The 6,508-nt window shown below is 35.0% G+C and overlaps 1 long non-coding RNA gene across 1 annotated transcript; it reads left to right on the plus strand.

Annotated features, from left to right (window-relative positions):
* The first annotated feature begins 432 nt into the window (after positions 1-432).
* Positions 433-5,087, plus strand: LOC143228166 (uncharacterized). Its single transcript, XR_013015230.1, has 2 exons — positions 433-834; positions 4,471-5,087. It is a non-coding gene; the product is annotated as an uncharacterized LOC143228166 (long non-coding RNA).
* The last annotated feature ends 1,421 nt before the right edge of the window (positions 5,088-6,508 follow it).

Consider the following 6,508-nt stretch of genomic DNA (forward strand, 5'->3'; position numbering starts at 1 on the left):
ACATACTATTCCCAGTAGTAGTGGGGTGCGTGCACTCATAGCTCCCAAGACAGAATTTTCACACAACAAAAGTGTAAATGTTATAGTGTTGGCCAGTAAGCATAGCTCCATGTAACAGATAAAGAAATAATTTATTTTTTTAATAAGAGCTGTATGGAACTATAAGAGTGTAATGGAAGCCAGTACTGTTGAAAATAAAAAAAACATTAAAGAATGAAAGGTCAGTTTCTTCAATAGTAATATTTAATAATTCAAGTTATGCTCTTTACACAATAACCAATTAGAAATCTTGACAAGGACTTAACTGTACAAACATAAGTGAATGTTGCTTTCACAACAGTAAAATACACGACATGTCATTAGTGTATGTGTAATTTCTCAAAAGCACCTGCTTAAATTTGATATCCAAATCAAATAACTGGAAAGGGTATCACACTTCATACTATGAGATGATAGAAGATCCTCTTTACAGATGAATCTTAATTAAACTGTTTGGTAACATGACCGTTAATTTGTTTAATGGCTGAAAGGAGAACGTTGTCATGTTCAACGTACTTTCTATTGCTGAAGGACTTGTACAAAAGTGGACTGCACCTCAATCAGTAGTATTGGAAACCTACACAAACATGATGGCACCCTGACTTCTTACAGGTACAAGTACATTCTTATCCATCATGTCATTTTTTTTTTCAGAAACAAGATCTATTGGACAAGGATTCGTCTTCCAACAAGACAGTGATACCAAGCAAGGAATAAATGTGGTGAACTAAAAGTAGGCAGATGGAACATTCGCAACCATGACTTGGTTTGTGAAAAGTCTCAGTATGAATATCAGTAAGTTTGTATGTGTAAACTTAGAAAATGAGAAGACAACCAAACAGCTTAACTGGATTTTGATACAGGAAGTTTGGAACTATATTTTACAGTCATTGTTTGTTTTTGAATTTCGATCAAAGCTACACGAGGGCTATCTGCGCTAGCCATCCCTAATTTAACAGCGCAAGACTAGAAGGAATGCAGTTAGTTATCACCATCCACTTCTAACTCTTGGGCTACTCTTTTACCAACGAATAGTGTGATTGACCGTAACATAATAACGTCCCCACAACTGAAAGGACTAGCATGTTTGGTGTAACGTGGATTTTACATTCATTCATCGATCAGTTTATGGTATCAGGGAAACAAAATGCCCAGCTTTGTTTAAATCCCATACAAAATACTAGTAATAAATTGGGTTAGTTTCGTTTAGCAACTGTTTGTAACTCCTGTATCACGTGCATGTTTCCATAATTATAATTACTTTTAATACTGTGTTTGTTAGAATGCTGTATTAAACAGTCTTATTACAAGTCCAGAAAAACCGTGTTCTTCCTTCTTAGTTACAGGCTTTACTTAGCCTTTAATTGCTATAATATTAGCTAGGCATACTGAGACTCTATCCCTGTCAATAATATTTGCTAGGCATACTGAGACTCTATCCCTGCCAACAATATGACTGAAAAATTATATGTATGTATGCACACATACACATGCATGCTTTCCCAGCTTCAGCTTCAAACCTTTTTTCATTTAAACACCGTTTTCAGTCACCCAAAAGTAGTCTGAAACCTGTGACCAAATAGAAATATAACATTCACGTAGATGGGAGACCTCTTCCAGAGCTACCATGTTATATAGACCAAAAGACACGATGAAAAATTCTTAGAAGCCAAAAAAAAGTTTTTTTAGGTAACTTCTGTCACTTGTCAGCGTCATTCACCATAAAGTAACCGCCAAATGACGTGTCTTGAGTTACTGGGTTCCATTCAACACTCTGTCTTGGTACTCTCTCCTTCACTTTCACTGTTTCTTCTGGAACCAACCACTCACTCTCTTGTTGTTATACTCTAGCATCCACTTCTTTACTGACAACACACCTTCTGGATTGTATCAATACGGCTTTGAGACTGGTCAGTTGACAACACCCTTTCTATCCGCAGTTTAACTAACACTGTCTCTACCAGTTATTTCTTAGCTGCTGTATATTCTGTCGCTTGTTTAACCAACACTATCTCTACCAATATTTCTCAGGTGATTACTAAATATTGTATCACTTATTCAACCAACAATATTTCAACTAGTTATTTCTCAGCTGCGAAGTATTAAGTCCCCAGTTGAATTAATACTATCTCTACCAATTACTTCTCAGTTGCTTACTGTGTATTATATCCTCACTTTAAACCACTTGTCTATAATATATCTACCAGATATTTCGCATCTGCTGACCATGTATTCATCTCCTTCACTGAGATCTCACCAATCTAACTTATACAACAGTAATTTCCCGCCATCTTAGATGACAAATCATTGTTTTAGTTGTCACTCTTTCTTCATTAATATTTTTTTTCTATTTATCTTCGCGCTAATTTTTTTAGCTTTTCAACCAATGAGCGCAAAATAACTTACAGAATCCTTAGAAATAATACATCCACGTGTCTTTTATGGTTATTCTGGTTCCACCTGTTTTGTATCTTTGGATACCACATAATTACTTCTTCTCACACGTGCGTACCATAATGGTACCCTTACCTATTGGTAACATAACTATCTCTCCATAATTACAAACTTTCAATGGAATATCAAACATAGACTACAAGAGTCTATCACACTAATCACTCGAACATAACTCTCACCTGCTGACAGCAATACAAAACACAATAGAAGAAGTTACGACTTTTGTAAACACACTCAGTTAATTTACCCCTTCAAGATTCTGTTGTTGTTGTTGTTTACACAACGCTATAAGTCACACGTATCATGAAGCTAACTTCTGCAAGAAAACCATCTTTAAGATAAATGTTCCAACTAACATGGAGAAAATAAATTGTGATATGTGAAATACAGAACCAACTATAAGATGGAGTCTTGTTTAACTCAATACGCAATTAATGTACATGGTATACCTTCCTTTTCAATACACAATAAATGTACATGGTATACCTTCCTTTTCAATACACAATTAATGTACATGGTATACCTTCCTTTTCAATACACAATTAATGTACATGGTATACCTTCCTTTTCAATACACAATTAATGTACATGGTATACCTTCCTTTTCAATACACAATAAATGTACATGGTATACCTTCCTTTTCAATACACAATTAATGTACATGGTATACCTTCCTTTTCAATACACAATAAATGTACATGTTACATCTTCCTTTTCAATACACAATAAATGTACATGTTACATCTTCCTTTTCAATACACAATAAATGTACATGTTACATCTTCCTTTTCAATACACAATACATGTACATGTTACATCTTCCTTTTCAATGCATAATACTTCTGTCCAATTTTATACAAAACTAATGGTTCCCTGCTAATACAGCGGTAAGTCTACGGATTTACAACACTAAAATCAGGGGTTTCATTCCCATCGGTGGACTCAGCAGATAGCCCGATGTGGCTTTGCTATAAGAAAACATACAAACAAAACCAGTGTATATGCATCGTCCTTTCTAGTCCTCTGCAATACTTGTGTGTTTTTCTAATAGCAGAGCCACATCATGCTATCTGCTGTGTCCACTGAGGGCAATCAAACCCCTGATTTTAGTGTTGTAAGTCCGTAGACTTACCGCCATCCCAATTAATTTATATCCTTTATCTTTCCTATTCAATACATAGCACTATGTAATAAAATATTTACTATTTCTTATTCCTGGACAGAAAGTGTTATTTTTCAATTGTTTATGCCTAAAGTAAATATAATATACCTATTTTTCTCTTCAAACTTTGCTTTTGTGACGTGAATAATGAAATTTTCTAATTTACCCATTTTCCAGAATATTCCAGGTAGATTCAGTTCTGAGTAGCTGATAGAGAATTTTCTCGAATTTACAAGAACTTTCTAGAATGTTGTAGAACTTACGAGAATTTTCAAGAACCTTTTAGAATTTTCTAGAACTTTCCATAGTAATATATATACAGGGGCTCACCACTTCAGTTTAGTTCTAGCTGCCTAAGTGAACAATAAACCTATCTGATTTTATCAAAGATAGCATCAAGAAGCTGCAAGCATTCTCCAGACGCATTCTGCTATGTATGTGGCCAATTTATCAAGACAGGAGCGAAAGAGTACTTTGTGACAGCATCTGCTAAAATGCGTAAAGCTTACAAGGCATATTTCAGCATGCCTGTCGGGAACCAAGACAAACCCTGGGCACCTCATTTTACTTGCGAGCACTGCAAAAAAAAATCCAAAAACTCTAGAATATAAGATAGACAAATTTTGCTTGCTTGAATAGTAAGATTTTATATCATACAAATTTTAGACCTTTTAAAATTTAAATATCTTTTTTTAATTTCCAATAGTATAGAAAAAATCACATATAAAATATTTTGCACGAATCTCTTATACATTAACTGTGGATGAAATAAATTTATTCTTTATAATAACAATTTTATTTTGCTCTTTTGCAGGATATTACAGAGGGGAAAAGAGAGCCATGAAGTTAGCTATTCCAAGAATTTGTCATGAACACACTGATCACTCAAGCAATTGCTACTTCTATGTGGTGGACCCTTCCAAACGTCGAGCTAGCAAGAATGCATCTGCTATCAGGTATCCGGATCTTCCATCATCTCAGTGTCACACTGCCCTGAGCTCCCTGTACCCACTCCACCAGAGAGAAAGCAGCCATCCTCAGAAGAGAGCAGCAAATCAGAAGAGAAGGTAGGCCTTGAAGAACCGGATCACAGTTTCAGAGGTGTAGCTGGTGAGAGAAACCCTTACTCTCCAAACCAAAGAGACCTCAGTGACTTGATCAGAGATCTTGGTTAAACAAAGTCCAATGGCAAGACAATATCTGGGGGTTGCTACGTGAAAGTGATTTACATTACAGTCGCAAATCTCGAAAAACTACTCCCATCTAAACATTTTTGTTCGTTTTTGTATAATTCTAGTATAAATACATGTAAGTCTTGATTCATATGTTGTTTTATTCAGACCATGTGTGAATGAAATGTGCAAATGTGCCCGTTTTTACATAGAAAATAGGTTAATTTCTAAATTTCATTTTCCAGGTTACAAAAATAAAATTTGAAGGGAATAATGGCCATTTTCTGTACTTTTACAACATAAGCAATTAAAATATAACACATACTATCCAGGAACAAAATTTGTGTTACATAGTGTAATTAGTGTGTATGTTCCATTCTTGCTGTTCAATACACAATTAAAGTGTAAGCTTTATCCTTCCTGTCCAATACACAATTAAAGATTTATCCTTCCTATCCAATACACAATTAAAGTGTAAACTTTATCCTTCCTGCCCAATACACAATTAAAGTGTAAGCTTTATCCTTCCTGTCCAATACACAATTAAAGCTTTATCCTTCCTATCCAATACAGAATTAAAGTGTAAGCTTTATCCTTCCTATCCAATACACAATTAAAGTGAAAGCTTTATCCTTCCTGGCCGCTAAAGTAGTCTTACTTTGTTACACGTGCAGTTAGTTTTTGAACTAGCTACAAAGTATTCTCAAAAATCTACCATAGATTAGTTGTAGTTTACTTATACTATGAACAACCAAGAACTGTAGTTTCATATTCCACTAATTCTCAAAGGTTTCATATGTATTTACACTACATGCACGATTTACTGATCATCTAAATACATTATAATTATGCATTTATTCATATTATATACACACATTGTGGCTGGCTGCTAAAGAACATGTAATCTACTGACAGAATTTTGATCTACCAAGTTGTTGTTCACACAAATTAAATTTGTTTAATGAGTTTTTGTTTTATAAATGTAGTTATCTGGTAAAAGAAGCTCAGGTGTGGCCTGATATGAATCTGGGGGTGTCGGTTTATCAAACACGCTTCGCAGATTCAGCTGTAAGTGTGTTATAAGAGTAACAGCCTCTCATGTTATTCTCTTTAACGAGTTCAGTCAAAGTCACTTTGGTAGCAGGTTCTGCTGATTGGCGGTCTTTCCTATGGTCAGAAGTCCAGCACTGACAATGGCTGCACCTGATACCTCTGAGGAGTCTCCGACCTAACGTTTTTTAGCCATTCAGGCTGAAAAATTGTATTTGCGTTTTCACCTAGAAAGCATATTTGTTATTACGCAGCACAGTTTTGTTTTGAGACGCACAGACAATCTTGCACACTTTATATTTAAGCAGGTACACATTATCATCCTTTTATTTATATTAAGACTGTCTCAGATTAATGTCAGCGAATCACACGTAAGTCGGTGTATGTATCGCATTATAACCACAGATTGAAGAAAGTCTGTGTTTCATACTAGAGTCGGCGTACGTGAGTTGGTTACGACGTAGTCGTTTAAATTCGCCAACTGAAGACAATGTTATCAAAATCAGACGCCAGGTGACGTTTCAAAGGTTACGTTATTTCTATGGGACAAAAAAAAATTTCAAAATTAGGAAAATACGTAAGGAGTATCTGATTGATGGTAAGATATAGTGTAGTTTCAGTTTTAAAGAA

The sequence above is a fragment of the Tachypleus tridentatus genome, chromosome 10, assembly GCF_004210375.1.
Source record: "Tachypleus tridentatus isolate NWPU-2018 chromosome 10, ASM421037v1, whole genome shotgun sequence".
In the NCBI taxonomy this organism is placed as follows: domain Eukaryota; kingdom Metazoa; phylum Arthropoda; class Merostomata; order Xiphosura; family Limulidae; genus Tachypleus; species Tachypleus tridentatus.